At 46.6% G+C, this 15,116-nt stretch overlaps 1 pseudogene; it reads left to right on the top strand.

Annotated features, from left to right (window-relative positions):
* Positions 1 to 12,340: 12,340 nt before the first annotated feature.
* On the top strand, positions 12,341 to 13,933 carry LOC137749738 (SWI/SNF-related matrix-associated actin-dependent regulator of chromatin subfamily D member 1 pseudogene; annotated as a pseudogene).
* The last annotated feature ends 1,183 nt before the right edge of the window (positions 13,934 to 15,116 follow it).

Genomic DNA, 15,116 nt, shown 5'->3' with positions numbered 1-15,116 from the left:
CTACACTAAAGACTTCATTCAGATTTTTCCACTGATGTCCTTTTTCTGTCCCAGTTTCCAAACCAGGATACCATGTTGCATTTAGATGTCATGTCTCCTTGTCTCCACTGGCCTATGACAGTTTCTCCATCTTTCCTTGTCTTTCACAGCCTTGACACTTTTAGAGTGTAGTGGTCAGATACTTGGTAGACTATCCCTCAATTTTAGCTTGTCTGATGTTTTCTCATGATTAGACTGGGGTTATAGGTTTTGGGGAAGAAGACTACAGAAGTGACGTGTCCTTCTCATTACATCTTATCAGTGGCACATGATCGGGACATGACTCAACACTGGTGATGTTGAACTTGATCACTTTACTTCTTTAAACTTTCTTATTTGTACTTTTCCGTATTGCTTTAGTTCCTATAATAAGTACGTGAAAACAGTGAATCTGCAAGTGCTCATAAACCGAAGACCTCCACAAATGTGAGGGTTAAATTTTTTATTTGATCAAGAGAATTGATGTCCAAGGCTGGAAGAGGGAAGAGGAGATAAGTATAGATACAACATCAATGTTTAATTGCTCTGGAGGCTAGCCAGGGCAGAGAAAGATGGAGATGACTTTGGGATTTATGTAACTGCTGGCAAAGAATTAGGGCCTCATCCAGATATTTTTAATATAATATATTTCCCTTTACCCTACAGCCCTGGGTAAGAGTGGAGGCCACCCCACTAGCCCAGTTGGAAATGGCAGAACAGAGGAGAGCTGATTCCACTGGAAAAGCGAGTGGGTATGGAAATGAACGTTGACTAAGCACCATCTGCGTTCCTGGTGCTTCACCTCATTCGCTGAATCTTCACAAGTCTTCTAGTTAAGTACCACGGTCCTCTCCATTTTATGGATGGGGAAATTGAGACTCAGAGAAGGGAGGTGACTTGCCCAAAGCCAGTTAACCATCACATATCGCTCAGGCAGTGCCCTGGGTGTGCACGGGAAAGCCACTGTCTGAATCTAGGACTCTGTGACAGCAAACCTACGCTATGTCCCTTCCACCCCACAGCACCTGCTGCCCAGGAAGAACTGTGGGTGAAAGAGTTTCAATCGTGGGAAAGACGATGAACTTTGGCAACTGTTCCCAATCCATAAGATTGTTCAGACTCTTCATGATCTCTCTGTCTCTTCATTGATCAGAGAATCGCCTGGGCATGAATCCCTGGGATCAGGATCCCACCACCCTCTGGATGCCTTGAACAACTCTTGTCTGCAATCAGATGGGGCTGAGGGCCCGGGGTGGCTGGGATAGCCTTCTCTTAGCCCCTCCTAGGCAGGATGCTAGTGTGCAGAGAGAAACAAAGAAAGAGATGGAGAAAAGGGAGAGGGAAAAAGAGAGGTGGGGAAAGGAAAACGGTTGATTTTGGATTCCAGACTCTCCTTTGAATCAGTCCTAAGGCCAGCCTCAGTTGTACCTCAGCCTCAGATTTGAACCAATGAAGAACTCTTTCACTGAATCTAGTTCAAGACTGGTTCCTGATGAGTAAATTCTGCTTACTCTAGTTTCTACTCCCTGATAACATCACCGTGTCTGTGCTTTTTGCCTGTCTAAGCCCCCAGCTCTGCTTCATGAGTGGTTATGAATACAGGCTCTGAAGGCAGAAAGATAGGGGATTGAATCCCAGTTCCTCCACCAAGCTATGTGGTCTTGGGCAAGGACTTTACCTCCTTGAACTTGTGCAATCTGATAAAAGAGGATGATAATATTCCTGTAAGGGGTGTTATAAGAATTACAGGGAATTCCCTGGCGGACCAGTGGTTAGGACTCTGTGCTTTCACTGCCGAGGACCCAGGTTCAATCCCTAGTTGGGGAACAAAGATCCCGCAAGCCGCGTGGCATGGCCAGAAAAAAAAGAATTACACAAGATAACACAGGCAACGTGCTTAGTGCAACACAACTTTAGCTTAGCCTGCAATAAATAATAGCTATGATGATTATCTTTATTCAACTCTACTTTCCACAGTTTATTGACTCCCCAATTCCATGAGACATCTGCTGGCCTAAGCCATTTTTTCTCACCAGACCACATAATTCGTACGTCACTGGTAGCTTATGGGTAAGTCTCCCCAGGGGTAGGAGTCTATCTCAGTCCCTTAAGTTACAACTTAGGGTTCGAATTCCAACCAGGGTTTGCAATTGTATGGCCAACCTGTGCCGAGTGGTATGCTGGTAAATATTTAACAACCAGCACTCCAAAGAAAACAAACAATAACAGCAAAATGTTTCTGCCAATTTCCATGGTGTAAGTACTTCCACCATGGCTGATTTCAGGCTAACAGTGTGATGTCCCTGAACACAGAGTTGGGAAGAATGTGGGCGATTGGCCCTCATGAGCTAGAGCTGGCCAGCTCCAGCACAGCCCTGTCCGTGCAGGTGGAATTCCCTCCAGGAGGGGTATGGGCAGGGAAAGCAATCCAAAATGTGTCCACTAGAGCAGTTGCCAAAGTGGTAGTAGTGTGTCTTACGTGGGGTTTATCAAAGTCTGAAATGGGATTCTTGTACAAGTGATTGATCAAGGGACTTCTCAGGTGAACCCTGTTAGTAAATGAAGGAAGCAGAATAGGACAGGGGAGAAAGCTAGGCCAAAAATGTGGGCTCATTTGAAGTCTAGCCTCCGCCTGATCCCACAGAGAGCTTTGGAGCACGAATATAGTCAGTTCTGACTTACAATGGTTGGACTTATGATTTTTTAACTTGATGGTGGTGTGAAAGTGATATTCATTCAGTAGAAACTGTACTTTGAATTTTGATCTTTTCCCAGGCTAGTGATATGTTGGGCAGTGGCAGTGAGCCTCAGCTCCAGTCAGCCATGAGATCACGAGGGTAAAAAAAACAATACACTTACAACCATTTTGTACCCAGACAACCATTCTGTTCTCTTTCAGTACAGTGTTCAATAAATCACATGAGACATTCAACACTTTCCTATAAAATAGTTTTTGTGTTAGATGATTTTACCCAGCTGTAGGTTAACGTAAGTGTTCTGAACATGTTGAAGGTGGGCTAGGCTAAACTTTGCTGTTCGGTAGGTTAGGTGTATTAAATGCATTTTCAACTTACAATATTTTCAACTTATAATGGGTTGCTTGGCTGTATTCCCATCGTAAGTTGAGGAGGGTTTGTACTACCACAGAGTTGTCCCAGCCTGAGGCAAGGGGTAAGAGACTTATCCACCCCTTAGTCAGTCATTGGATGCAGGCTGCCTTCAGCGGTGTAACTTCTCGAACATTTCCTGGTAAGGAATTTCCATTGGCCGAGGGGAATTCTCAAGTAAAGGGAGTAGCTGTGACCTTTGAGCAACCGCCTCTCCCAGTAGCTGGGGGATGTGTGTACCATCCTGGTGAAGAGCATCCAGGTGGAGCCCCAGTATTATTTGTTATGTAGGGATAACAATGCTGATGATAATTTTCATAGTGAAGATAATGGAGATAGAGATGCTAGAAGTGGTGAATATGGTTGTGCTGGCACTATTGCTGTTGACCTTTAGGCTTGGTTGGGTTGTTGGCAGTGGTGCTGATGGTAATTGCAGCATGCTGTGATGGTGGTAATAGCGGTGGAGTAACAGTGATGGTAAATGGTGGTGGTGGTGATGGTGGTAATAATGGTGGAGTAACAGTCGTGGAAAATGGTAGTGGTGGTGGTAATTGGGGGCTTGGTGATGGTAATGCTTCTGAGGGTGGTGAAGAATATGGCAAAGGTCCTGGTTATTAGAGGGATCAGAGATACCAAAATCCTGATTTCTTCAAGGTTTGCCTCTTTCTTTTATGCTTTGTATTTCTGCCATGGCCCTGGGGAACCAAACAGCTTAGAATTTCACCTTGTCAAGCTATGGATGAAAAACATGACTGAGAGAGTTGACGTCAGGTCACCAGGGAAGTCCTGCGGTGTGTGCTTTTTTAAATAAGGCACACATTCCACAGGGCTGTTATTTATTCTATTTGCCACAGTTCACTGTGAAATATAGGGGGGTGGTGACTTTCAGATGTCTTAACCTCTCAGACCTATGAGCCGAGTTGAATATGCCAACGTTATGCTGGAGCCCTGGAGATAGCTGGACCGGATCCATCCTGCCCTCGACATGGGGTTGTTGTTTTCAGCTGAAGAGCCTTGCTTGTGAGGATGAGGGCAGGTGACTGATGGGAGCACACAGGTCAGCATGCTGGTGGGGAGCCTGTCAGGAAGAGTCTACAGAGTAGACATCTTCTTACTCCATCAGTGTCTGCCTCGATCTCCTCCCTCCCTCTCTTTCTCCCTCCCCAGGGGCTGCTCACTTTCCACTCCGAGTCCCTCTATCAAATTATATTTCCAACAAAATAGTTCACTACCTAAGAGGTATTCTCGGACAAATGTAAATTTCATTCACTCACTCAACAAACATGCGTTGAACATCAACTACAAGCCATGCTCTAGTCTGGGCAATGGGGATATAAGAGCGGGGGCAAAAGACAAAAATCTCTGCCCTCAAGAGCTTATATCCTACTGGGTTTAAACATGTCTCACTCCCATCATGCACAGGTGAGGAAATTGATGCTTAAAGAGGTTAATTGACTTGACCAAAGGCAGAGAGTAAAGGGCAGAGCTAAGATTTTAACTAAGGTCAGCCAGCTCCCCAAACCCATGCCCTTGACCGATTCTATACTACCTGCAGGGGACATTTTTGTTTGTTTGTTTGTTTTTACCACCCAACTTCCTCTTGCCAATCTTCTGGTACTTGAACCCTCAGGATGCTTCAGGAAAACCACTCTTCCCTACATATATACAATGGAATGTTACTCAGCCATAAAAAAGAATGAGATAATGCCATTTGCAGCAACATGGATGGACCTAGAGATTATCATACTAAGTGAGGTAAGTCAAAGAAAGACAAATACCATATGATATCACTTATACGTGGAATCTAAAATATGACACAAATGAACTTATCTATGAAACAGAAACAGACTCACAGACATAGAGAACAGACTTGTGGTTGCCAAGGGGGAGGGGAAGGGGAGAGGGATGGATTGGGAGCTTTGGATTAGCAGATGCAAACTATTATATATAGAATGGATAAACAACAAGGTCCTACTGTATAGCATAGGAAACTATATTCAATATCCTGTGATAAACCATACTGGAAAAGAACATGAAAAAGAATGTATATATATGTATAACTGAATCACTTTGCTGTACAGCAGAAATAACACAGCATTGTAAATCAACTATACTTCAATAAATTTTTTTAAAAATCACTCTTCCCAATACCACTTAGACTGTCAGTCAAGGTGTCCAGCCCTCCTTTAACCGTGGAATGGGCTCATGACCCAAGCTGTCACCCCAATGCTTGCTTCTGCCACCCAGACCCCCTGGAATTCTGTCTGCCTTTGTGTCCAAGTTGGTTTTTCATCCTCGCCTGCAATTCTGTGAGCCATATTATATTCGTCCCCCAAATTATTATTATTATTATTATTTTAAAATTATTTATTTATTTATTTTTGGCTGCCTTGGGTCTTTGTTCCTGCACGCAGGCTTTCTCTAGTTGTGGCGAGCGGGGGCTACTCTTCATTGCGTTGTGCGGGCTTCTCATTGCAGTGGCTTTTCTTGTTGTGGAGCATGGGCTGTAGGCGCGTGGGCTTCAGTAGTTGTGGCACACGGGCTTTGTTGCTCTGCGGCATGTGGGATCTTCCTGGACCAGGGCTCGAACCCGTGTCCCCGCATTGGCAGGCGGATTCTTAACCACTGCGCCTCCAGGGAAGTCCCCAAATTATTTTTTTTCCCAGTTATAGAGTCCAGTTGGTTGCATGCAACCAAATAATGTAACATATGGTCACTCCACCCTCTGGACCTCAAGCTAGTTTTGTCACCTGCTAACTAGGAAGTTAGCAGGTGGCAGTATGGCACCCACCTTGCAGGAGGCAGTAAGAATACAGATCTTGTTTCCTTGAGCCAGGCCTTGCCGACACCCCTGGTTTTAGTGCCTTTTCAGACCCTAACCTCCCAGGAGAAGCTTCCCCATTCTTCACTGGGGCTGCCAGACGTGAAGATGCTGCACACTCAGCAAAAGCAGTGGAGGAGCCTGAGCTATATTTGAGCTTCCCTGAGAACACACAGACGCAGCCTCCTGTGCCCGGCTGGCCGGGGAGAGTATAATTAATAGCACTCTTCTCCAGAGCATGGCTGGAACAGGTGATGACTCAGCAAGTTCAGAATCACACCCATGGCCAATCCCTCCTCCCCACCCAGGTTTATTTTTGGGGCCACCACAGATGCTTATTAAGGCCACATGTCAGGACTGCAAGGCAGAGGAGAGACTTTTCTTGGAGAACTTGTCAGGATTGCATGGAGTTGCATGTAGCAGGAATCTGCCCACATAAAGCTTTCTTTTTCTCATGTAACAAGAAGGCTAGAGGTAGGCAGTCCAGGCTGGTACGGAGGCTCAAAGAAACCATTAAGGACTGAAGTTCCTTCTATCTTCCTGCTCTGTTATCCTTAGCAGGTGGCTCTCACCCTCATAGTCACAAGATGGCTGCTTTACTTCCAGAAATCTCACCTACATTCCTGGCAGAAATGAAAGCAAAAGCAAGGAGGTGGTTGGGATTTGTTGAGCACACTAACCACGTGTCTGACAGAATACCAAAGGCCATACCTCATGGAAAGAGCTAACATTTATTGAGAACTGTGTCAGTTTCCTATCACTGTTGTAGCAAATTAACACAAATTTAACACTTGAAACAACACAAAGGTATTCTCTTAATGTCCTGGAGGTTAGAAGTCCTAAAATATGCTCCTTTTGGAGAATCCAGGGGAGAATCCCTTTCCTTGCCTTTCCCAGCTTCTAAAGGCTGCCCACATTCCTGGGCTCGTGGTGCCTTCCTCCATCTTCAAACACAGCAGCACAGCGTCTTCAAATCTCTCTGTCTCTCTGCCCTCTGCTTTCATTGTCACATCTCCTTTTCAGACTCTAAGCCTCTTCCCTCCCTCTTTCGCTTATAAGCCCCTTGTGCTTATATTGAGCCCACCTGGAAACTCCAGACTAATCTCCCCATCTCAAGATCCTTAATTTACTGACATGTGCAAAGTCCCTTTTGCCATGTAAGGTAACATTCACAGGGACTTCCCTGGAGGTCCAGTGGCTAGGGCTCCACGCTTCTCCTGCAGGGGCACTGGTTTAATGCCTGGTTGGGGAACTAAGATCCCGCTTTCCGTGCAGGGTCGGGGGGAAGGTAACATTCACAGGTTCTGGGGATTAGAATGCAGACATCCTCAGTGGGCCATTCATTATTCCTTTGACCACAAGAATTTATGTTATTGTTGGCACTGCTGTGAATTCATGTAACTCTCCCAACAAACCTATGAGGCAGATACCATTATTTTGTTGATTTCCAGATGACAAGGTGTATTCGTTTCCTATTGCTGCTATGTCAAATTACCACAAACTTAGTGGCTTAAGCAATACAAATGTATTATCTTTCAGTTCTGAAGGTTAGAAGTCCTACACAGGCCTTACTAAAAATCAAGGTATCAGCAGGGCTGCATTCCTCTCTGTCAGTCTAGGGGGAAACCCATTTCCTTGATTTTTCCAGCTTTTAGGGACCCCCTGCATTCCTTGGCTTGTGGCCTCCTTCAGCTACAAAGCCAGCATCAATGAGCCAAGTCTTTCTCACATCACATCATTCTGACAGTTCTTCTGTGGTCACATCCCTCAGCACCTTCTCTTCTGCCTCCCTCTTCCAATTTTAAGGGCCCTTGTGATTAAACTGGGCTCACCTGGAAAACACAGGCTTTTCTCACTATCTGAAAGCCAGCTGATTAGCAACCTGAATTCCATCTTCAACCTAATTCCTTTTTGCCATATAACTTGGCATATTCACACATTTGGGATTAGGATGTGGATATGTTGGGGGGAGTCATTAATGTGTCCACCACACAAACCAAAAGCCCAGAGAGACTAAGTAATTTGCCCGTGGTTATATAGCTATACATAGTCTGGTTATATAGCCAGACTCCAAACGCAGGCTGTTTGGCTGCAGTACCCATGCTGTTAACCACTGCACTGTGCTTCCCTGTCTCAGCAACCCTACAGTGAGGTGGGTATGATTATGATTATGATGTGTATTTTACAGATGAAGACATTATGACTCTTAGGGATGATGTGGCTTGCCTGAAATCCACATGTCTGGTGGAAAGCAGACGTCAGTAAGACTCAGGTAAGAGATGCACCCAAAACAAAAGAAAGAAACTGGCTGATGGGAGGCTGTGACTATCATCCTTAAACCAAGATTTCATAGATTTCTGTTCAACTGACAGCACTTCTCCAGACATTCTCCAGCACCAAGGTCACTCCCTCATTTCTTCCAGGCCACTTCTCAAATGTCACTATGACCACTCCATCCAAAATAGCTGCTCTCATCCCCCTCTATCCTCTTGTCTCACTTTAATTCTCTTATTGCTTGACACACATATAACTTTTTGTTTATTTATGGCTTCCGTGCTAGAATGAATGCTTGGTGACAGCAGGCGCTGTCTGTTTTGTTCACTGCTGTCCTCCTTGGCACATAGTGGGGCCCTCAATACATTTTTTATTAATATAAATAAATGCATGCATGCACGAACGATGCCAATCTCAACAGCCTCATGGATGGACTTTAGGATAAACAAATGTTACTAACTTACATTTTAGATATTGGGGTTCTTGATGATATTTCAGTTGAACAAAAAGCTTTCACAGAGATGAAGGTTGGATACCGTGGGATTCTCCATGGTTTCTACCCTTGAGTGGTCATCAGAATTATAAGGGAGTTTGTTCAAAATGCCAATACCCAGTGCCTACTCTCAGAGATTCTGGGGAGTAGGCTGGCCATCAGTATTTTTTAAAGCTCTTCGGGTGACACTAATGTACCTCCACAATTGAGATTTCCAGCCCTGGACCTCCTAAAACAGAATCTCTGCGATAATGGTTTTCAACGTTGGCAGGTTTGGAAGGTACAGATGTTGGAGGCCCAACCCCAGAGATTTTGATGTAATTAGACTGGGGTGAGGCCTGGGCATCAGATTCTTTATTTCAGTTATTATACTTCTCAGCTCCAGAATTTCTATTTAGTTCCTTTTTTTTTTTTTTTTTTAATTTTTATTTATTTATTTATGGCTGTGTTGGGTCTTCGTTTCTGTGCGAGGGCTTTCTCTAGTTGCGGTGAGCGGGGGCCACTCTTCATCACGGTGCGCGGGCCTCTCACTATCGCGGCCTCTCTTGTTGCGGAGCACAGGCTCCAGACGCGCAGGCTCAGTAATTGTGGCTCATGGGCCCAGCCGCTCTGCGGCATGTGGGATCTTCCCAGACCAGGGCTCGAACCCGTGTCCCCTGCATTGGCAGGCAGATTCTCAACCACTGCACCACCAGGGAAGCCCCTTAGTTCCTTTTTTATCATCTCTCTCTCTCTTTCTTTTGGCCACACCATGCAGCTTGTGGGATCTTAGTTCCCCAACCAGGGATCTAACCCTGGCCCACAGCAGTGAAAGCATGGAGTCCTAATGACTGGACCGCAAGGGAATTCCCCGTATCTCTTTTGATAGATTATTGATATTCACATTTTGTTCATACATTGTTTTTCTGAGTTCTGTTAGTTCTTTGTCCCTGGTTTCCTTCAGTCCTTTGAGCATTTTTAAGACAGTTGGTTTCAAGTCTTTGACTCACCTGTTCAATGTCAGGGCATCCTCAGGGATAGGTTCTGTCAATTAATTTTGTTTCTTTGACTGGACCATACTTTCCTGTTTCTTTGGATGCTTTGTGATTGTTTTTTTCTGAGATTGGACATTTGAATATTGTAGTGTGGTAACTGGAAATTAGATTCTCCCCCTTCCCCAGGGGTTGCTGATCTTGATTGATGAAGGTTGCAGTCATCCATTTGCTTAGTGATTTTCCCAAACTATCTTACATAGGCTGTATTTCACATCGTATGTAGTCGCTGAAGTCTGTTCCTTCAGCTCATGTTCAACTAGTACCTTGACAGAGATTTCTTGGCACAACTGGAACTTAAAACAAAACATACCTCTCAGGCTTTGCAGATGGGCTCTGTGTTGTGGAGGCTGTTTGCAGCTCTGCTTTAGCCCATACTCCCTGCTTGCACTGAGCCATCTTTTTAAAAAAAAAAATATATATATATATATATATTTTTTTTAAATTTATTTTTGGCTGTGTTGGGTCTTCGTTGCTGCGTGGGGGCTATTCTTCATTGTGGTGTGCGGGCTTCTCATTGCGGTGGCTTCTCTTTTTGCAGAGCACAGGCTCTAGGCACGTGGGCTCAGTAGTTGTGGCATGTGGGCTCAGTAGTTGTGGCTCGTAGGCTCTAGAGCGGAGGCTCAGTAGTTGTGGCGCATGGGCTTAGTTGCTCCGCGGCATGTGGGATCTTCCCAGACCAGGGCTCAAACCCATGTCCCCTGCATTGGCAGGAGGGTTCTTAACCACTGCACCACCAGGGAAGTTCCCTGAGCCATTTTTAAGTTGCCTTTTTGTTTTTTTGATTCAGCGTTCAGTTGGTTGCTGTAAACCTTGATGGTTTTCCAAAGTTCTTACAAAGTTGATTCTGACAGTATCTGCTTGTTTTCTCAGTGTTTCTATGGAGGAGCTTGGAGCCCCTTGTCTCAGCAGCAGTTTGGGGTGCTAATAACAGATAATACTATACACTGGGTGGCTTATAAACAACAGAAATTTATTCCTCACCGTTCTTGGAAGTCCAAGATCAGGGTGCCAGTGTGGTCGGGTTCTGGTGAAAGTCCTCTTCCAGGTTGCAGACTGCTGACTTCTCGGCTTCTCAGTTGTATCCTCACATGGCAGAAAGCAGAAAGAGGAAGCAAGCTCTCTCGTGACTCATAAGGGCACTAATCCCACTGATGAGAGCTTCACCCTCATGATTGCATCTAATCCTAATTACCCCCCAAAGATCTCACCTCCTAATACCATCACATGTTGGGAGAGAGGAGTAAGATTTCAACATATGAATTTGGGGAGGACACAAACATTCAGTCCCTAACACACTCCAACATTTTGTTTTTTAAAAGCTTCCCTGGTCACCATTATAAAGCAACTATACTCCAATAAAGATGTTAAAAAAAAAAAAGCTTCCCTGGTGATTCTAATGTGTAGGCAAGGTTGATATCCACTACTCTGGGAGCAAAACCTTGGCATCACTGCTTTCAGCAAGCTCCTTAGGTGACTCTGATGCAGCCATTCTGAGCTTTGGGATCCTGAAGATTAAATAAACCCTGGCACCGAGCTCAGGAAGTCTACCGTCTCTCATTTTCCTCCCATTCCTGGAAGCCAGACAGGATGAAGAGATCAACCTTTGTGGGCGTGGCTCTCTATCCACGGACTACAGCACATGGTGCCATGGAGACACCTAGTGGTGAGTTGCTGCACTGAGGGTTACGGAGACAACTGGCTCCTTGCTCCCATTTGTTTCACAGAAGAATCAGAACCGAGATAAAGAAAGGAGCCCAGGATGCGCCAGATTCCTGCCTCCAAAGTGTGACAGTTGAGTTGAAGTTTTTCAGCAATAGATCTCTGTTGGGACTCAGCATATGGGTCACCTGCACCGGAGCTAGCATCCCCTGAAATCTCTAAGATTTCCAGTTACATAAGTTACAAGCTTTTAGGTAAATGCAGCTGAGAGGGTGAAGGCTTCCCAGTTCAGCTGAACTCCAGGGTTTACCCCCTCACAGACATGACGTCCTTGAAGAGTAAGTAGTTCTGGGATGACCAAGAGATTTCTTCCTCTCTCAACAGGTGTGATCATGGACAAGTCTCAGCTTCCTTACCTGTATGGTGAAGACAATTACCTGCCTCAATTCTTATTGTTGCTATGGAAGATAAATGCAATGTATTACTTAGTAAAAGAATAAAAATAAAATAATAAATGTGTAGTTTGATCCTGTTTTTGTTTAAAACTATGTGTATATCTTTGCACCAATACATATATTTATCTTTATGTAAGTTTGTATGGGTGTGTATATATATTTATGTATATCTGCATGAAGTGCTGTCTAAAACAATGTTCACCAAACAGGTAGTGAGGTTGGAGGTGATTTTTGCTGTCCTCTTTGTACTTCTCTAACTTGTTTATGATGTGCATGTACCAAGGTTTTTTTTGGCCTCACCACTCGGCATGTGGCATCTTAGTTCCCCGACCAGGGATCAATCCCGCACCCGCTACATTGGAAGCGCAGAGTCTTAACCACTGGACCACCAGGGAAGTCCCCCTGCTTGTACAATTTTTACAATAGAAAACTGAACTTTTGGGGTTCTTTGTGCAGCTACAGCAGTGGCTCTGGGAAAGATGACGGCCGGGGCAGGTTTCCAGTCTGTGGCTCCGAGCGGCAGCGCTGGAGCCTCAGGAGGGGCGGGCGCGGCGGCTGCCCTGGGCCCAGGTGGGACTCCGGGGCCTCCGGTGCGAATGGGCCCGGCGCCGGGTCAAGGGCTATACTGCTCCCCGGTGTGCGGAGCTCCCCGATGCGCGGAGCGGCCTATCCAAGACCAGGTATGCTACCAGGCAGCCGAACGACACCTCAGGGACCTTCCATGGGACCCCCTGGCTATGAGGGGAGCCTTTCAGTCCGACCTGGCCTAGCCCAGTCAGGGATGGACCAGTCCTGCAGGAGACCTGTTCCTCAGCAGATCCAGCAGGTCCAGCAGCAGGCGGTCCAGAATCAGAACCACGGTGCAAAGAAAAAGAAGATGGCTGACAAAATTCTACCTCAAAGTATTCGTGAACTGGTACCAGAATCCCAGGCCTATATGGGTCTCTTGGCTTTTGAAAGGAAACTGGACCAGACTATCATGAGGAAATGGCTAGATATCCAGGAGGCCTCGAAACGTCCCATCAAGTCAGCCTTGTCCAAATATGATGCCACCAAACAAAAGAGGAAGTTCTCTTCTTTTTTTAAGTCCTTGGTGCTCGAACTGGACAAGGACCTGTATGGGCCAGACAACCATCTGGTAGAATGGTACAGGACCGCCACTACCCAGGAGACAGATGGCTTCGAAGTGAAGTGGCCAGGAGATGTCAATGTATGGTGTACTGTCCTGCTGATGCTGGATTACCAGCCTCCTCAGTTTAAATTAGACCCTCCCCTGGCTCGCCTGCTGGGCATCCACACCCAGGCCCGTCCAGTGATCATTCAAGCACTGTGGCAATATATTAAGACGCATAAGCTCCAGGACCCACCTGAGCGGGAGTTTGTCATCTGTGACAAGTACCTCCAGCAGATCTTTGAGTCTCAACGTATGAAGTTTTTCAGAGATTCCCCCAACGGCTCCATGCCTTGCTTATGCCACCAGAGCCCATCATCATTAATCATATCATTAGTGTTGACCCGAATGATCAGAAAAAGACAGCTTGTTATGACATTGATGTGGAAGTGGATGACACTTTGAAGACCCAGATGAATTCTTTTCTGCTGTCTACTGCCAGCCAGCAGGAGATTGCTACTCTAGACAACAAGATCCATGAGACAATAGAAACTATCAATCAGCTGAAGACCCAGCGAGAGTTCATGCTGAGCTTTGCCAGAGACCCTCAGGGTTTCATCAGTGACTGGCTTCAGTCCCAGCGCCGGGACCTCAAGACCATGACCAAGGTGGTGGGTAACCCGGAGGAAGAGCACCGAGCTGAGTTCTACTTCCAGCCTTGGGCACAGGAGGCCATGTGCCGATACTTCTACTCCAAGGCGCAGCAGAGACGACAGGAATTAGAGCAAGTCCTGGGAATCCGAAATACATAGGGCTTCTCCCACAGCCCTGATCTGGCTGCACCGATTTCTTTATTTGGGTCCTGTGCTGCCTGCCTCATAGCACCTGCCTTGGTCTTGCTTGGGGCCTTCCAGGGGATGCTGTTGGCTCTAGGACAACACCAGAATGAAAAGGGTCTCACATGATACCTGTTACCCTCTTCTCCCACTCCATCCCTTCCTACCCGCAGCTTCCCTTTGCCCCACAAAGTTCCCATGTGCCTGTACCCTCCCCTGGTCTGCATAGGACCTCTAGATAGGATTAGAGAGAGAACCTGTAGTGGTAATCAGTGCACTGAATGGATTGGGCCTAAGGCCAAGTGGTCTTCAAGGGGACCGGCTGCACTGATCCTGCCCTTCAGAGACCCAGGAGTTGGGAGCTTTAACCCCGTCTCCAAGACTCAAGCCTGGGAGCCCTCTATAAGCTAGTTGATCTTGGCTTTCCTGATAACAGAATCCAGGTTCCTTCCTTCCCTCCACAGGTTTGGAGCAAACTCTCCCTTCACTCGTTGCCCTCTAGCACTAAAGGAATCCTGGTTCTTGGCTCCACTGAGCCCCAGGTCAGTCTGCAGCCCTCTGGATTGGCCTGCTGTCTCAGTGCTTCACTCACTCCCTCGTAGGGGGTCCACATCAGTATTGGAGTTTGTTCTTTTAGTATTGGTCCCTCTCACCACACTCCCTGTCGCTGCTTTTTAGGATTCCCTCCTACCTGTCCTAACCCAGGGCATCTGAGTGGGGGAATCTTGCCTTTCCCTGTCAGAGCCCCAAGGGCCCTCACCTAGGGTACTGTCATTGCCAGCGGAGGCTGTTCCTTCCTGCTGTTGCTTGGAGGTATGACTCATCCATTCATTCCACCCTGCCTCCCCCATCCTTTCACGGAGAAACAGGCCTGAAATCAAATGGGTAAAAGCCCTGGGCCATCCCTGTCTTCCTGTCCCTTGTTTGCCCAGTTGACACCCACTGGTGACTTCCAGGGCACTGAGGAGTGAAAGCGGCTATAGGGCTGGAGAATAGCTCTGAGCTGGGCTTGTGACTCTTCCCTCTCCCTGCCTCACAGGAGTGTGACTCCCCAGCCCCTGGCCTCAAAGCTTCAGACCCCTCAGGTAGCAGCAGGACCTTGTGATCTTGGCCCCTTGCAACTGAGATGGTTTTGCATCTTTCCAGGAGAGCCTCAAATTCTTCTTCCAGGTTGTATCACCCCAGAGTTAGCATAGCCCAGGCTCGCAGACTCAACACAGCAGGGTGGGAGACAGCTGGGCACAGAGGGGGAATCCCGTTCAGCATGGGCTCTAAACCCACAGAACTGACAAAGCCCCTGCTTCCCCA

The sequence above is a fragment of the Eschrichtius robustus genome, chromosome 16 (assembly GCF_028021215.1).
Source record: "Eschrichtius robustus isolate mEscRob2 chromosome 16, mEscRob2.pri, whole genome shotgun sequence".
In the NCBI taxonomy this organism is placed as follows: Eukaryota; Metazoa; Chordata; class Mammalia; order Artiodactyla; family Eschrichtiidae; genus Eschrichtius; species Eschrichtius robustus.
This window is presented reverse-complemented; position numbering and strand designations above follow the sequence as displayed.